Source organism: Anolis carolinensis, chromosome 2, assembly GCF_035594765.1.
Source record: "Anolis carolinensis isolate JA03-04 chromosome 2, rAnoCar3.1.pri, whole genome shotgun sequence".
NCBI classification, from domain to species: domain Eukaryota; kingdom Metazoa; phylum Chordata; class Lepidosauria; order Squamata; family Dactyloidae; genus Anolis; species Anolis carolinensis.
Window position 1 is genome coordinate 249,168,323 of NC_085842.1, and position 19,229 is coordinate 249,187,551.

A 19,229-nucleotide genomic window follows, 5' to 3' on the forward strand; every position below is an offset into this window, starting at 1 on the left:
GTACTTCATAAGCATTCACAGATTCGTACTGTAAAGATTGGGAATTGCTTATTTCTATTGATAACAGTTAAATGAAGATAAAGTAAGAAATACATTATGGCATGTGATATTTGATTAAGCAGTAAGAAAATGATGAAAACCTGACAGCATTCCTACATATATTGTAGTGCTGCTTTTTATTTGCCCCCAACCTCCGCCCTTGTGAGAATAATGTGTGAAACGGTTGTATTATCAAAAACTGCTATTACTAAAGACATAATATTTTCCCTTTGGATCTGTGGTGGTTAGACCTCAAGCAGCATGGCTAAGGGGGGACATGGGACATATAGTTCATGTCCAGCAGTGAAGCTGACTTGAATGGTTCTAAGAAACAAAAAACTCTTCCAAGCTATGGTTCAACTCCCTGGCAAATTATCTAAGTCAGTTTTCCAGCTGTACCTCAGAAAAGACAAGTGGTCCATCAAAATGAGTGTCACGACCCAGGCTACAGAGCACCAATAACCATACGCAGAGGCCAGATTCTATCTAATATCTTTATTAAGGAAATATATAAAGTTAGTAAAAGCAAATGTAAAAGTTAGTCCAGAAGTAGACCTTTCAGGGAAGGTCAAAATTAGTCCAAAGAAACAATGTCCAATATGAAATATTAAGGTCCAAAGTTGTAATCCAATAACCGAAACACTCACTTTGCCAGGCAAAGTGAGGGGAGATGACAAGGTCCTTTAGTCCAAGAACTTGAGCAAGGCTAGGAAATAACTTGATACTTGAAACAAGGCTTGAAACGTGGAACAAGGTAACGAGGAACAAGAACAAGGTCCGTGGAATAACTTGGTAAAATCCGTGAAACAAGGCAAGGTTTAGTCCTGGGAAACAAGGCAAGGTCCGTAGGTAAACAAAGGCTGGGAAACAGGAGCGAAGGCTGGAAACAAGGCAAGGCTTGAGCAGGAACGAGGCTTGAATCGGAGCGCGCTGTCCAAACACAACTCGCTCCGGAGGCTGACGAATTGACTCCGCAAAGTTACTCCGCGGGTAAAACACCTATATAGAGTCTAACTTTCCCGCCGAGAGCAGTTCTCTGGGAACCAGAAACGAAAGCTAATCTCTGAGACCAGATGTTTGACTCCTTAAAGATTCTCATGGAAAGCGGGCTTAATTGGCAAATTCTTAGCAATTATTCTCGCACTCCTGCGCGAGGCTGCTTCCAAGCCTCTCTGTTGTTTACAAAACTCATGGCGAGAAAACACTGGAGATGTAGCCTCAGTATTTGTTTGACATACTTCTGGAACATAATCCTCTTGCAGGTGCAAGGTTCCCAGATCTGGCTGGGAAGAATCTGTCTGGGAAGAATCCAGTTCTGACTGGGAAGGTAAAAAACCCAAGTTTTCTTCTTCATCAGGCATCACAATGTCATGAGCAGGACTACAAGGCCCATGGGTCATCACACTATCCCCCTCCTCAAGCCCCCTCCCAAACTGGGACTCTCTCCCCGAGGCGCGAGGTCGTGGCTTGGCGGGATAGGTCTGATGGAAGCGACGGGTTAGATCAGGAGCGTGAACTGTGGAAGCGTCTTCCCAAGAGCGTTCCTCAGGGCCAAAACCCACCCAGTCAATGAGATATTGCAGGCGGCGGCGGTGAAAGCGAGAATCCAAAATGTCCTGAACCTCGAACTCGTCCTCCCCATCCACCAAAATAGGGACGGGGGCCGGCCGGCGATGTTTGTCCGCGTGACGTTTATAGTCCTCCTTGGCTTGTTCCAGTTGCTGGAGCAAAAGTTGTTGCACCGCTGTGAGTTCCTGCAGCCAATCTTCTGCTGCGGGAACTTCTGAAGTTTCAATGACAGGGGGAAAGAAACGTGGATGGAAGCCGTAGTTTGCAAAGAACGGCGTTTCTTTTGTAGAAGCCTGGACTCCATTGTTGTAGGCAAATTCCGACAGTGGTAACAGAGAAGCCCAATTGTCCTGTTGGTAGTTTACATAACAGCGAAGGTACTGTTCTAAAGTGGCATTGGTGCGCTCCGTTTGCCCATCCGTTTGGGGATGATGAGCTGAAGATAAACGAGAGTCTATGCCCAATAGTTTTTGTAGTGCCTTCCAGAAACGAGAGGTGAATTGGGATCCACGGTCTGTGACCAAACTCTTGGGCAATCCATGTAGTCTGAAAACATGTTGGAGGAATAAATCTGCAGTCTCTTGGGCTGTGGGAAGACCTTCACAGGGAATGAAATGGGCTAACTTGGTGAAAAGGTCCACCACCACTAGGATCGTGGTGAATCCACAGGAAGGTGGTAAGTCAGTGATAAAATCCGCAGAAATTATTTCCCATGGGCGAGATGGGTTAGGAAGGGGGTGTAGAAGCCCTGAGGGCTTCTCCCTTCTTATCTTGGAGCGCTGGCATACTGGGCAGGTGTTAACATATTTTTCCACATCCTTGCGGATCTTGGGCCACCAGAAATCTCTTAGGATCAAATGCATGGTTTTAAATAGTCCGAAATGCCCTGCTGGTTTGCAGTCATGACACAGACGAAGTGCTTTTTCCCTGCCCGGTCCGGGTGGGATATAAACATGATTTCTATAGCAAAGCAGTCCATCTTTAAGCGAAAAGGGAAAATGCAGACCTTGACGAAGTTGGTCCTGCGCCCAGGCATCTGCTTGCTGACTAGCCCTGATTTCTTGAGCACAGATGGGCCCTGGAGTAGAGGGAGTTGAATCAATGGGAGTGGATTTGGTGTTCCCCACTGTGAGCGTGGCAAAGTTCTCGGGTTGTAGTAGTTGGGATTCAAAGGTCTCCTTGCGTCCTGCAGCGTATTCCGGTTTACGTGACAGGGCGTCTGCTTGCTTGGTTTGGGCTGGGGTCACATAATGAATCTGGAAGTTGAAACGTTCAAAGAATAAAGCCCAACGTTGCTGCCTCTGATTTAGCTTGCGGGCAGTTCTTAGATGCTCTAGATTCCGATGATCAGTGTGGACTTCAATGGGAAATTTGGCCCCTTCTAGCCAATGTCTCCAAGTTTCAAAAGCTGCCTTTATGGCTAATAGTTCTTTTTCCCAAATGGTATAGTTTCTCTCTGGTGCGGTTAGTTGACGAGAATAATAGGCACAAGGATGAAGGTGATCTCCCACCGGTTGTAGGAGCACAGCCCCAATTGCCACATCAGAGGCGTCCGCTTGCACCACAAAAAGGGTTTCAGGATCTGGATGCTGAAGGATTGGCTGGGATGTGAATAATTTCTTTAGTTGCTGGAACCCTTTCTCTGCTTGATCAGTCCAGCGGAAGGGCTGTTTTCCACGGATGCAGCTAGTGATTGGGTCAGACCAGCGGGCAAAATCTGGAATGAACTTACGGTAATAGTTCGCGAACCCCAAGAATCGCTGCACCTCCTTCTTGTTAGTTGGCGCCCGCCATTCCAATACTGCTGAAACCTTGGCTGGATCCATGGAGAGCCCTAGAGGCGAGATACGGTATCCAAGGAAATCTACCTCTTGTAGATCAAAAGCGCATTTTTCTAGCTTGGCATAAAGTCCATGATCCCGCAATCGTTGCAACACCATTTTGACGTGGTTCTCATGTTCTGATTGTGATCTAGAAAACACCAAAAAATCGTCCAGGTAGATTATCAAGAACCTATCTAGATAGTCCTGGAAAATGTCATTGACAAAATGCTGGAACGTTGCGGGAGCTCCGCATAATCCATAATTCATAACTCGGGACTCGAATAATCCGAATTTAGTCTGGAAGGCGGTCTTCCACTCGTCCCCTTCTCTGATGCGAACTAAGTTGTAAGCCCCCCGAAGATCCAGCTTGGTGTAAACCTTGGCTCCTCGAAGTCGGTCTAGTAGATCCGAGATTAAGGGCAGGGGATAGCTGTTCCGCTTGGTGATATTATTCAATGCTCTGTAGTCCACCACCAAGCGTAATTCCCCTGACTTCTTCTTCACAAACATCACTGGGGAGGCGGCTGGGGATTGAGAGGGTCTGATGAATCCCTTGCGAAGGTTTGTCTCTATGAATTCCCTGAGAGCTTCTTGCTCTGGTTCAGTCAGGGAGTAGAGATGCCCTCGCGGGATCGGGGCCCCCTCCACCAAGTCAATGGCACAGTCATAAGGTCTATGTGGGGGTAATTTTTCGGCTTCTTTTTCATTGAATACATCCCAATACTCGGAGTACTTCTTTGGCAAGGTGATAATGGGCTCGGTGTCTGTGGCATGGCAGACCTTGGCTACGAGGCAATGGTTTTGGCAGTACTTTGAAGCAAACTGCAGTTCTCTGTTGGACCAGGAGATGCTTGGGTCGTGAAGTGTCAGCCATGGAATCCCCAAAATCACAGGGAAATGGGGAACCTCAGTAACAAAGAAGGAAATCTCTTCCATATGTTCCCTTATCCACATCCTGGTGGGTTCCGACCACTGGCTTACGGGGCCCGTCTTGAGAGGGCGGCCATCGATGGCTTGCACCACACGGGCATTCTTGAAGTCATGATATTGTAATCCCAGAGAGTCGGCATACTCTCTATCAATGAAATTGTTGGTAGCTCCTGAGTCTATCATGGCGTGGATCATGACGGGTCCCTTTTTTGCTGACCATAAGGTGACCACTAGAAGGAACAGGACCCCGGTTGGCGGCTCTTGAATGGGTTTCTTGACCGGGTTGGCGAGCCTCTCTACGCCCGGTCGTTGGCTTCCCCCGCCGGCTGTGTGCCAGCCGCCTCAGACGTCTTCGTCTCCGTGGAGGACGCCGCCGCAAGACGGGCGGCGGGCTTCCCTTTGGCTGGGCACTCTCTGGCGAAGTGGCCCCCATTCCCGCAATACCAGCAGAGATTTAGGCGTTGGCGGCGGGCCTTCTCGGCGGCATCTAATCTGGGACGCACATTGCCCAACTGCATCGGCACCTCCTCGCTCCCTCTGGGGTATGGGAATGGAGGTGGGGGTCTCCACACTGGACGCGGCTGAACGCTGGCGGGAGCGGGGGGTTTTGCCCCAGCTCTACCGCTCTGGCCTCGTACCCACTGCTTCCTGTTGGCAATCATGACTTCAGCCCGTAAACATTGTTCGATGAGTGCTTCCAGCGTTTGGGGAGGATCCACCTTGGAGATTTCCTCCAGCATTTCAATGTTGAGACCCTCCCGAAATTGTCCTCTGAGGGCAACATCGTTCCAGCCGGTGTTGTGGGCCAGCACTCGGAACTCGGCTATGTACTGAGACATGGGTCTGTCTCCTTGGAAGAGGCGGCGGAGTTTGTGCCCGGCTGCCTCCAAATTGTCCTCGATTCCCCAGGTCGCCTTAAGGTGGTCCAAGAAATGTTGCGCTGACCTTAGATGTGGGGAGGCTTGGTCGAACAGAGCCGTCGCCCAGTTAGCCGCTGGCCCGTCTAGGAGACTGTAAATCCACGCCACCTTGATGTCTTCCTGGGGAAACTCGGCATCACGGGCCTCTAGATAAGCTTGGCATTGGCGACGGAAAACATGAACCTTAGAAGCTTCTCCAGTAAACTTGGTTGGCAACGCCATGGCCGGAAGACGGATTCCGCGTTCCTTCAAACCCTTTATTTCCCCATCCTGCGCATTGAGCTTATCACGGATTCGGTCCACCTCATCCTTGTCGATGGTGTAGGTAATCGGCTGGCCGCTCGGCCCAGGTACGACTCCGGTAGACATTCTGGCCGAGGTTAATTGGTGCTTAGGGTGGCGGAGTCAAACTGTCACGACCCAGGCTACAGAGCACCAATAACCATACGCAGAGGCCAGATTCTATCTAATATCTTTATTAAGGAAATATATAAAGTTAGTAAAAGCAAATGTAAAAGTTAGTCCAGAAGTAGACCTTTCAGGGAAGGTCAAAATTAGTCCAAAGAAACAATGTCCAATATGAAATATTAAGGTCCAAAGTTGTAATCCAATAACCGAAACACTCACTTTGCCAGGCAAAGTGAGGGGAGATGACAAGGTCCTTTAGTCCAAGAACTTGAGCAAGGCTAGGAAATAACTTGATACTTGAAACAAGGCTTGAAACGTGGAACAAGGTAACGAGGAACAAGAACAAGGTCCGTGGAATAACTTGGTAAAATCCGTGAAACAAGGCAAGGTTTAGTCCTGGGAAACAAGGCAAGGTCCGTAGGTAAACAAAGGCTGGGAAACAGGAGCGAAGGCTGGAAACAAGGCAAGGCTTGAGCAGGAACGAGGCTTGAATCGGAGCGCGCTGTCCAAACACAACTCGCTCCGGAGGCTGACGAATTGACTCCGCAAAGTTACTCCGCGGGTAAAACACCTATATAGAGTCTAACTTTCCCGCCGAGAGCAGTTCTCTGGGAACCAGAAACGAAAGCTAATCTCTGAGACCAGATGTTTGACTCCTTAAAGATTCTCATGGAAAGCGGGCTTAATTGGCAAATTCTTAGCAATTATTCTCGCACTCCTGCGCGAGGCTGCTTCCAAGCCTCTCTGTTGTTTACAAAACTCATGGCGAGAAAACACTGGAGATGTAGCCTCAGTATTTGTTTGACATACTTCTGGAACATAATCCTCTTGCAGGTGCAAGGTTCCCAGATCTGGCTGGGAAGAATCTGTCTGGGAAGAATCCAGTTCTGACTGGGAAGGTAAAAAACCCAAGTTTTCTTCTTCATCAGGCATCACAATGTCATGAGCAGGACTACAAGGCCCATGGGTCATCACAATGAGCAGAAGATAAAGCATGCATTTTAATGATAATGGTTTTATGTATATCTGTTCATGTCAGCGGGTCTTACTGGGAGTCAATTAAGATTGCAGACTTATGTTGCAAGGCAGTAACCCTGAGTTTTGCCTTTCCAAATGCTGTACTGCAGTTGCCATCATCCTCCACCTTTTGCTACAGTGTCTTGTGCTGATGAGAATTCTAGTCTTTCATCTTAGGGATCTCACATTTTCCTATACTAAAACTTCAGTCCTGGACATGGTCATCCATGTCATTCAACAGAATTAGCTTTTGGGTAAGCTAAGTACACATAGGAAAAAATATGTAAATAATAATAATACTTTATTTTTCTGTCCCGCCTTCATCTCCCCGAAGGGACTCAGGGTGACTAACATGGGGCCAAGCCCAAAAATAAGAACAAGGTATGACAAGTTAAAACATGTATAAATAACTAAATAAACAATGTCAACAAACAATCGAGTAAAATAAAACAAATTAAAACACAGTAATACAAGATAACACCATAATAACCAGATAAAAGATAAAGTAATAAAAACAAACTTCACCACTAATGGATAGGATGGGGCGGTCAAGTCATAAAGTACATAGTTTCAAGACCATTTAATAAAGTGCCTGGACAAAGTTTCGAAGAGTTGTCTGGGAGAATTTGGGGTAGGATGTGGTAGGAAGAAAGATAAAGTGCATAAAAGCAGTATGTCTATAAGAGAGGTCTGTCATGTCATTAATTCAAATTCACACTGGAAATGCCATGTTTTTAGCTGTTTAATAAAGGCAGAATGGGTTGGGGTCAGTCTAATCTCCCTAGGGAGGGAATTCCAAAGCTGAGGGGCCAACAAGCCGAACCTGTGATAGTGGTGGGAATTAGAGGAGAGCCTCCCCAGAGGATTGAAGAGATTGTGCAGCCTCATAGGGGGAAAGGCAGCCATGAAGGTAGGCGGGACCCGAACCGTTCAGAGCTTTGTAGGTGATTACCTGCACCTGCACCTTATGTACCTCTATTGTAATGCTAATGTAAAGAAATATTAAAATTTGCAGATTACTATTTATTGATAATCAACAATTGAGTTGAGTATGATGCATTTATAGACTCAAAACGCAGATGTCTATAGTCTACAGTGAAACGTAACAAGGATAGTATGGTATGTAATGTGTGAGTACTATGTTTGTAATGTAATATTATCTTCTATATAAACAACTTTTAGTGGCACTTGTTATACAAGCTGCCAAAGAAGGGGATTATGGTATCTTATTAACATCAATCAAAATTGGATTTGATTAGAAACAGTGGTAGATCATAGCCCTCTAGAATCTCTTACATTTACTGATGGTATGTATTACAATGAATACTTTACTTTAGGTATCCACTACCTGTATTCACTTTGACTACATTAGTATGATTTTTAACATAAAGGAATACACTCAGCAACACTTACAAAGGTATTATGGAAAAACTATTCCTCTTTATAGTTTCAGTGTCAGTTCTGTCAAATAGAAATTAAAATCAGACAAAGTTTTATTGTTGACTTAATAACAATCAAAATAGTTGTCGCAGCGTTGAATTGAGGTAAATAAACAGTTCTTAACATATATATGTACAACAAGACAACCCTTCACATAAGTCTTAACATAAAACTGTTGTAGTCTCTAGATTGGTTACAATCTTATCCAATCAAATAAATGAAAAACAAGCAGAATCTACTGTTTTCTTAATAGTGTTCTCAAGTATTGCTGGAGCGTAGAAAAAGACAGTTCAGTAATTAATATATCATCTTTATAAGTTCTTCTCAGAGTAGCTCCTGGATACCAGACATACATCAATGTCTTAAGGGTTAAATGAATAGGTTGTTGTTTTTAGATGTTGATACCAATCTGTTGTAGGGTATCTGGGATGGCAAAGTGATCTGTGGTGCCGGGGATGGTTCCGACTGGTTTCCCGGGTATAGGTCAGTTTCGTTGCTTCTTCAGGTAAACAAGATTTCCCACTGTTTTTTTGGGCTAAAGAGTGGTGTGGCTCTGCCTTCTTGAATCTTCTATACATATAGAAATACAAAGAACAACTATCTAATATACACTTTAAAGGTAAATTAAAAGTAATATTGGATTGGGAGAGGAGAATCAAGGCAATTGCCACATGTCCTGCCTTCCTCCCGGCATAGGGATGGGAGATGCACCCCTGTCCTTACGCTGGGAGGACAACCTGAAGATGACCCAGGCCTTGCCCTGCCCCCTCCTGGGCCCTACTCCTCGCAGGCCTGCCCAGCCCAACACACAAACAGCCCCCCAGCCCACCCCTCATGGTTGGGCCTGCAATGTGGCACCAAGGCAAAAAGGTTTGCCCATGACTCATTTATACCATAGAATTAATGCAGTTTGACTCTATGTTAACTACCATGGCTCAATGCTATGGAATCCTGGGATTTGTAACTTAGTGAGGCACCATCACTCTTTGGTAGAGAAGGCTAAAGACATTGTAAAACTTCAACTCCCTCCAATAAATGCTGCGCTTTTGAGTCAAAATTTCTAACTTCCTTGGCTAATCTCCCTGATTGGTAGGGATGAGAGACGAGGCCTTCTCAGTGGTGGCCCCTTGGCTATGAAATGCCTTCCCCAGTGACATTTGATCAGCCCCTTCCATTTTAGCCTTCAGAAAGAAAATTATTGGGATCAAGCTTTTGGAGAATAACTGTAGTGCAATAAATGAACAATGAATTCATGCAATGATAATTTGGAATGGCCCTAGATTATGACTTTGGATGATGTGATTTTAATAATTGTTGTTATTTGTTTTAATGTGTTTTTACTAATTCTATGTGTTTAATGGCATCAAATTGCTGCTGATATGTGAAGCTGCTCTGAGTCCCCTCGGGGTTGAGAAGGGCGGGGTATAAATATGGAAAATAAATAAATAAATAATCTGCCTTTCTAGTAAAATCAGCTAACCTGCTTTCCTAGTAAAACAGAACTACAATAGTGATAAAATTCCAAGCAACTCTGGCTCCCTACTATACAAATCAAACTCTCTAGATGACTATTTTTCACTTTCCAAAACTGGAGCATATGTACTGAGAGAAAGAGAATTATTCTCCACCAGTAATACATATTATTGAGAACCTTACTCTATGCAGCCCATTTTCTACATCCTCTGATTTGTTTTAATTAGAGGTTAGCAGCAGACAAGTTCATATGATTATAGTTATAATTATTACTCTACCAGTCGTCCACATTTCCATTAATGTTCCACTTGATAGTTGGCAATAAGCAGAAATAAAATATTAGGACTTTTGAAATAAGAGATTACCAATTAGCACAATTCTCCAAAGGCACAGAATAATTTATTAATTATGATCATCATCATTATTTGCAAAGCAAAATTTCATTGGGATACCTGTGTGTTTCCTTCCTGCCTCACCAGCAGGCCTCTCTCTGTTTTGTAATAGCAAAGAAATGTGTGCATCAGAGACATAACCAACTGCAAGTAAAAAAGGAAGGCTACAAGAAGGAATGGGAAGGAAGTCTGCTTTCTTGGGAGGCTAGAGGGATGTCACCATGAATTTGCCCGGGTCTTTATTGCACTAAAACATTTCAGTATGGAATGCATTGATTTATCTATACCTGCAGCAAATAATAATATTTATTTCTGTCTTTCTGCTTCATGTCTCAGTTGGTTTTCACCCCAGATGATCACCCAGCTGGATGCCTTACACCAGAGATTAAGGAGGAAGAATGTTTCAAAATTATGTTTTTACAGTGTTGAAAAAGCTGGATGAGTCTTGGTCTGATGAGAATTTTCCTATCTGGCATTTATTCTGCACAAAATTACTTATAGTTGTTTTGCAAAGAAAATAGCATTTTCTGCACAAAAGTCCTTTTATGCATATAAACTGATATTTATACAAAGACTCTTGCCTGAACGAAATATGTTGTACTTATTCTGCACAAAACCCTGTGTAGTTCTTGAAGATTTTCTCATAAAAAGAAATGTTTTATTAATAAAATAATAATACTCATTTATATCTAATTTTTCTCTCAATAATAAGACTCAAAGCAGCTATCACAATATATAAAATACTCATTAAAAGTATTAAAAAACCTTCAATAGAAAGATACATATTTTTAAAAAATAAACATTTGATAAAGGTTAAAATTGAATTTGGACTGTAGTGTTGGAGGAAAATTCAGAGAGTGCCATGGACCGCAAGATCCAACCAGTCCATACTCAAGGAAATATGCCCGACTGCTCACTGGAGGGAAGGATTTTAGAGGCAAAGTTGAAGTACTTTGGCCACATAATGAGAATACAGGAAAGCTTGGAGAAGAGAATGATGAAGGGGAAAATGGAAGGAAAAACCAAGAGGCAAAGCCAAGGACAAGATGGATGGATGGATGAAGTGACTGGCTTGACCTTGAAGGAGCTGGGGTGGCAATGGCTGACAGGGAGCTCTGGCGTGGGCTGGTCTATGGGGTTCCATTCTTGGAACCATCTCTTTCACACCTTGGTGCAATTGCGCAATGCTGGCACTTTGTTGATGTGAATACCATTTGATTTGGGCCCAGTCTTCAGAAGTGAGAAGAGATTAAATATCCCAAGGTCAAGCTGTTTTGTTCAAATCAGTAATTTGTGTTATTTATTTACTGAATGATCTCAAGAGATGCCAATCTACAAGATTAGCACAGTTTCCTGGTGAGTGCAAAAATATGCTGTTGGAGTTCTCCTGCTTATCAGTGTATGTTACAAGGCAAGTGATGTTTGCATCTGGCAAATATTGACTACACCAAATAGACTATGGCTACTTTTTAATTGTTTTAATCCATTCTTTTCCTGACCCACAAAGCTATTCATAGTCTAACAGGAAAAATAATAATAATAATAATAATAATAATAATAATAATAATAATAATAATAATTTTCCTGTTAGATTATGACTTCTTCTTCTTCTTCTTATTATTATTATTATTATTATTATTATTATTATTATTATTATTATCCTGCTTTATTTCCCCTGGGAGCCACAGTGGTGCAGTGAATTAAGCCCTTGTGCCAGCTGAACTGCTTACCTGAAGTCCATAAGAAAGGATGAGCTCCCATCTGTCAGCCCCAGCTTCCCATGCAGGGAACATGAGAAAAGCCTCCCATAGGATGGTAACAAATCCAGGCGTCTCCTGGGCAACATTTTTGTAGATGGCTGATTCACTCACACCATAAGCGGCTTGCAGTATATTCTCAATTCGCTTTTGATACGAACAAAAAAATCCCCTGAAAGGGAAAATATAAAGAGAAATATAAAGCATTTTACTAGGTGTTGATCAACTTTCAGGATACAGGTTGAGTATCCCTTATTTGAAATAGTTGGGTCCAGAAGTGTTTTGAATTAGGATGGGGTATTGGGTTATGTTCATAGTGAGATATTTTGGAGATCAGATTTCACATCTACACATTAAATTCATTTATGTTCATATAGACCATTTACACATGGCTGAAGGTAACTGCATAGTTTAATAATTTTGTGTATGAAAGAAAGATTATTATTATTATTACTATTATATTTATATTCCACCTTTTCTCTCTTTAAAGAGAGTCAAAGTGGCTCAAAGTTCATGTGCATTGAACCATTAGAGAGCAAATATGTCACTATTTTAGCCACTGGTGTGGATTTTGGAGTGTTTTGGATTTCAAATTCACAATAGGTGATGCTCAATCTGTACCAGAAAACTAGCTCATTTGCCATACACATTTATAGTTTACAAACTGTATGGATTTTGTTCTTTCTCCAGACGTGATAGTTCTAGAACTCCCAAAAGGTGAAGCATATCACTTTCTGTTTAGGAGGATAATCACCACTCATGAAATCTATATTTCGGAATTAAAATGCCAGCAGTTCTTTTTTCACTCAACATTGTTCTGGTTGGCAGGAGGAATGCAGGGCCTACTAGGCAAAAAAAAAAAAAAGGGGCTCCATGTTTCCCAACTTTCCTTGATGTGTGTTATTCCCCTTGATGTGCACTGCATTGTGCTTTGGTAGTGTGTGTTTTGTAGCTGCCACAGTTTGAAGCCATTCAGATAGCTTCAAAATGCATTACATGACCAATGTAGATGAGCCCCATGTCTATGGAATCCCGGGGTTTGTACTTTTCTGAGACATTACAACTCTCCGGATAATAATTTTAACCCCACCCGCCAAAAAACTGCAAATCTCATTTTCTTTAGAAGATGAAGAAGACTTATAGCAGTGGATTTCTTCTTCAGCAGTGCAAGGTGATGAACAGCCAAGTCCTCCTCCAATTCAGCAAAAAGGTATCTGGAGGGAAGACTTCCAAGTTCTCATGAACAAAGACAGCCTCTCCAGAGGGGAATGATATTCATAATGTTATAGAATAGATTATGTGTATGGGAGGGGGTGAGTATGGAGGTTCTTTGCTAATTTATCTCTCTAGTGCAGTGATTCTCAACCTGAGGTCCCCAGATGTTTTTGGCCCATAACTCCCAGAAATCCCAACCAGTTTACTAGCTGTTAGGATGTCCGGGAGTTGAAGGCCAAAACCATCTGGGTACCCTAGGTTGAGAACCACTGCTCTAGTGGAAGGTTAGGGGATGAGGAAGAACTAAGGCAATCACACTGCTAGTGTTTGAAATACAGTGATTATGTACACAAATGCTGATCAAAATATTTGGGTTATATATATGGAAAGCCCCCAACCTCTTCTTCCTTATGTCCAATATGAATACACCTCTGCTGATAAACTATGGAGGGGATTGTTTCAATGAAATCACATGTCTTTGGTGAAAATAGATTTTTAAGTATTTTAGCTATTTTTAATACAATTGTGGATACTGAAAAAACACATAATAAAAAATCTACCACACTCAACGTTTTTCACTAATGTCAGTAGTAATGTCAGTACTAATTTCAGACACATATTACATCTTACAGCATAGAAATGACAAAGCAAATTGTGGAAAAATGTATGTGAAAGAGAAAATTTAAGGTCATTAATGCCACATTCTTATAAAACCAGCATACATTTTAAAAGTATTTATGCTTTTGGTTCTCAACACATACATATTCTTCTTTTAAAAGCCATGTTCAGTTCAAATTTACCCAGTGCTAGATGGACTGCAATGAGAGTATGGGTGTCAGGGGTTAAATTTGTTTTTGTCTAAACAAAAGAACAAGATATTTCAAATGTTAAACATTAATGATTTCTTTCAGCATTATACAGTTGCTTGGCATTTGAGGTAATTTGTAATTTTTGTGGGGGGCATTATAGTGGGAGGAAGATCTCTCTCTGACAGTCATAGAAAAAAATAATAAAGAGCAGAATTCTAAATTGCACCTTTTGACATCAATAAATAATGAGAGCAGAAATGGCATTTTTTTTCTTTTACATATGTGAATGGAATACAATAAGCAAATCTGACTCATCTGCCAGTTTGATTGCTTTGTTTGCTTTTCTAGCATATTGGAGAAGGTGGAACAGAGAGCAAAGAAGAGGTTAGAAAGGTGGATTAATGTAAATTTGATTTTTCCAAGAAAGAAAGAAATGGCTGGGTTTTGGAGACATTTTAAACTCAAATCCCTCTATGCTTCTCCTTTTCAATGCACAGTTTTGGTTTGCACTTTATAAGTTACTGGGACTACATTTAGTTTTATTCCAACTGTAAATGAATGGGCTCTTGCAAAATCTCTTCAGCATAGTAGAATCCCAGCCAATGTGAAAGGAAAAAAGAAAGAAAGAGAGAAAACTGTATACCATTGGCTTGTCTAGCCAACATGCTAAGGCTGGCTTAAGTCATAGTACAGTTGTGGTAGAGACTGTTACATTGCTTTCTGTGTGACTTTCTGGATTTATAAGAGAAGAATTACAGCAAAATTTAGATTGAGCATCCCTTATCCAGAATTCAAAAATCCAAAATACTCCAAAATCAAAATTGCCCACATGGGTGGCTAAGATAGTGACAAACTTGCATTCTAGTGGTTGAATCTAAACAAACTTTGTTTCATGCACAAAATTATTTAAAAATATTGTGTACAATATGGTGCTGCTGTTAATTTTTATTGTATGTTATGTTTTTCTACTTTTTACATGTTGTTTGTCACTTTGTTTGTCACATTCGGGAGAAAGTAGGCTAGAAATCAGTAAATAGATAAATAATACAAATTATATTGTGTATAAGAGAAATTCAGAATTTTGTGTTATCTTTGGTCTTTCTGACAGAAGAAAAGAACCTGAAAAGATCACTTTGTTTCATTCGATGGTTCTTTTGGTTTTTTTCAAGCTTCTTTCACACTCACATGCAGACTCTGAACCCGACTACGTTATTTCAACTTTTGTTCCACTGACATCGGTGTGACGCATTATAGATGACCTAAGTTCCATTGATTTTAGTGAGAACCATGTGGATTTGGATTCATCTGGATTTGGCCCACTGTGTATTTGAACTTCTATGTTAGTTAATATCCAACCAAATTGAACGGCTTTGATCCAGACTTCATCCACCAGTTTTCTCTCCTTTTGAAATTAAATCTGACTGTGGACTCTTTGAAGTACATTCCCCTCATATAACAATAACCACTAAATTTGACAGTGTTGTGATCATTTCCAGAGGGTTCAACAAGCTTTCAGACCCTGGTTATAGTCAGGATTGAAAAGAGTCACATTCCTCTTTTTTTGGCTCAATAATATAGTTAATTATTTCAAGACATGGAGGGTTTTTTCCTTATGATCTGAGTTCACATTAACAAAGTCAATACAAAAGTAGTTGAAGTCATTCATTATTGTACATCCACTTATGTACAATGATAAGGATACTCGTGTGCCTTGGAGTTGTTTCCAACATACGGTGACCTTAAGGTGAACCTATCATAGGATTTTTTTTGTAAGATTTGTTCAGAAGAGGTGCCTTCTTCTGAGGCTGAGAGCATGTAACAGTATTTCAAGACATGCAGGGCTTTTTTCTTATGATTTGAGTTGACATTAACCCAGTCAATACAAAAGTAGTTGAAGTCATTCATTTTTGTACATCCACTTATGTACAATAAGTGCTGTTGAATGCCGTCAAGTTGTTTCCAACTTATGGTGACCTTAAAGTAAACCTATCATAGATTTTCTTGGTAAGATTGTTCAGAATAGGTTTGTATTGCCCTTGTTGGAGACTGAAAGTGTGTAATATGCCCAAAACACACACAGTAGTTTTCTTTGTCCAAAGAAAGATTCAAACCTCCATGTCATAACATCCTGGGGCAATATGTAACACAATAAAAACCCCACACACAACATTATACAGTACTAAGTCTACTGCTTCCCCAATGTCTTCTTAATTACTTTGCTATTTAAAGTCGTCTATCAGAATATTGGCCATATTGGTTCATCATATGGGGCAAATGTATGGGGAGGTTGATGGAGGCTGTAAGGGTTGTGGCTGTTGTTCTCAGGGTTTTATTTAAAGATGGCATTTCTGTTATTCTGTCCCAATCCACTTTCTAGCAATTCCTAACATGAGGTGCAGAATTTTGTTTCTACTCTTGAGTGGGTTTTTTTGTAATTGTGAAACTTTCAATTTTTTCTACTTTTCCCCCTCCCTTTAAAATAGTTATACTTTAATCAGTAAAATTGTACTTTTGAATTACAACAATACTTTAAAAGTGAAGAGGACAAAATCTAATTTTCATAGTAAACCCTTAGCAAATCATGCCTTGGTTAAAACAGAACAAAGCACAGTTGGAAGAATCTAGTGGAGATTCAAGAAACAGCTCCTGAAATAATGGAATGAGTGGGTGTAGAAATAAGAACCTGGCAAGACAAGAGTTATATTATGAGAGCTCATGCTTCTTTAAACCAATCTGGGAGAGCCTACTCTAGATGCTGTGTCACATTCTTTACCTTTTCAAATAACACTATGTAACACAATTTTTGTTCCTGGCTTATAAATGTCATTTCTTAATTGGTTCTATCATAAAAACATGGAAAAGGTTTATTAAACTGCAAAAAAAATGGTTTTTGTGAGACATCATAGAGAACATTTTGCTATAGTTTTTCAATGAATATCTCATAGAATCTCAACTAATTTCACATAGTTTGTGGCAGCCACAAAAATGAAGTTTCTGGATTATAACAATTACTTTCAAAGTAAGTACCACACAATTAAATGGGGAAAAACACTTTCAAACCAGGAACACATTTTTTTTCAAATTTTGTTACATAGTGTAATCAGTGGGCCTAAATGCCTAGTTAAATGAGAGAGTTTCTGGTTCTGGTTTGAATAAAGGAATTATCTGAATGATGGCAGTTACAATGAAAGTAATATTGATAAATACTTGTTTCTCCCCCTTCCCCACACCAAATGTCTTTCCCAATAGTTAGGAAACCCAAAGAACTATTGTGTGGCCATTATTTTTCAATTTTTGCTATGTATTTTCAATCTCAAAGTTTTTGGGAAATTATTCTGTTTATAACAACACATTTTTATGGGAGATAATTGTAGACATTTGTGGGGAAAATATATTTCCGGGTAGCTACATGTGTTAGTTACCTACACAAAAACTCCATGATTCTTGCACAAAAAAATAGCCTCATGGTTTTGGAACCATTTGATATTAATAGTTCTAAAGGCTACTAAGACTAGGATTTTCATATCCACTGCATGAAACATGATATCACCACATTTACATCTGGTTCTACATTTCTGGGGTGCTGTTGAGCAGGACCCTGAAGGAGGATACATCCAGCCCCCTTTTGTCAGTGAGCCATGAGTAGATAGGTCTAAGTAAGGATGATGTTGGGTTCTGTGGCAATTTCTCATCACACTAATAGAAGGGAGCTTAAAAAATCATTTTTTTGGAGTCAGAGACACAGAATTTGTCAGTATGGTCACCTGGCATTTCATGGAATCATAGAGTTGGAAGAGGCTACATGGGCCATCTAGTACAACCTCCTGCCATGCAATAAAAGCACAAAGTACCCTTGACAGATGGCCATTCAGCCTCTGTTTAAAAGCCTCCAAGGAAGGAGCTTCTACCACACTTTGAGGCCGAAGTCCACTGCTAAACAGCTCTTACAGTCACAAAGATCTTCCTCTAAGGTGGGTTTTAGGGCCATTTGCCATTGTGACAATGCTTCCACAATTGTGAATATGAATACAAGGTCATAAGTCTATCTAATGACATTTTAACTGCTGACTATTTTTGCCATCTAAATTCATAATCTTTTATGTTTTCTACTTGACTAAATTACACAATTTTCACTTTTTCATTCTTTTCTGTGTTTGGTTTTCACCTCACCCATTTCATTTCAGTATGTGAGCCAAACAGTCTTCTGCCACCTGTAACTTCGATGTTTTATACCCAAATAGTACAAAACTTTCTAACATTCTGTTACACTTCCTCATCTGAGCATTATGTCTGTCAGCTTTCATATGTGCTGTCTTTCCTTAAACTTCCTTTGGCCTTTGCAAACCATTTTAAACATTTTCAGGTTTTCGCTGCATAGATATAAGTGATAAATTAATCAAATGAATGGAAAATAAACCAATATTTAGACTTTCATGCTTTTTCTTACTTGAAGGACTCAATATATTACTTTAAAAGGATCAAAAGGAAGCCAAGTTTAGATACTTTTTAATTCTCAAGATTCGGAAGTACTGAACAAGCACAGAGCAGCTGGAGAGTCTATTAATGTCTGTTCTTAATGTCCTGCTACTTATTAGCAAATATGTTTTGTGATAAAAATACAAGATTCTATTGGAGGATAACTTATCATAACAGAAATTGCTTCTGCTTACTTAAATTGGGACAACCAATTTTTATCGTTTCCATATTAATTTAGCTCTTCCATTCCTTTTGGACTACTTCTGAGATATGGGGTTCTTTTGGAATATAATGGGACATGGCATGAACAATTGAAGTGTGTGGGAACTGTCTACCGTGTTTCCCCGAAAATAAGACAGTGTCTTATATTAATTTTTGCTCCCAAAGATGGTCTAGGTCTTATTTTCAGGGGATGTCTTATTTTACCATGAAGAAGAATTCACATTTATTGTTGAACAAAAAAATGAACATTTATTATATACTGTACCATAGTTGTCATCATAAACCAGCATAACCAGACAAACTGTGAATCCTATGAAGAATTTCTTGTTACTACCAATATTTCCATGTCCAACACTTTATGGTACATGCATTTACCGATCCTGCATGCTCTGGTGTTCTGTTCAGCCGGCATGCTTCCAAACAAAAACCTTGCTAGGTCTTACTTTTGGGGGAGGCCTTATATTTAGCAATTCAGCAAAACCTATACTAGGTCTTATTTTCTGGGGATGTCTTATTTTAGGGGAAACAGGGTACTAGCACCCAGATTAGGCCATTCTATGTATGGTTTGAAATATTAACTTCTACCTTGGAATGAAAATAGTCTAAAGAGGCCTCTTGGCATCTATCTAAAGTTATGTTAATGCACAGTAGAGTCATGTCAATTAAGATATGAAAGGTCCCACAAGAGGAAAATAGGCAGACTACCCAGGTTGCACCAAATCTGAGACAGTTCCTTCAT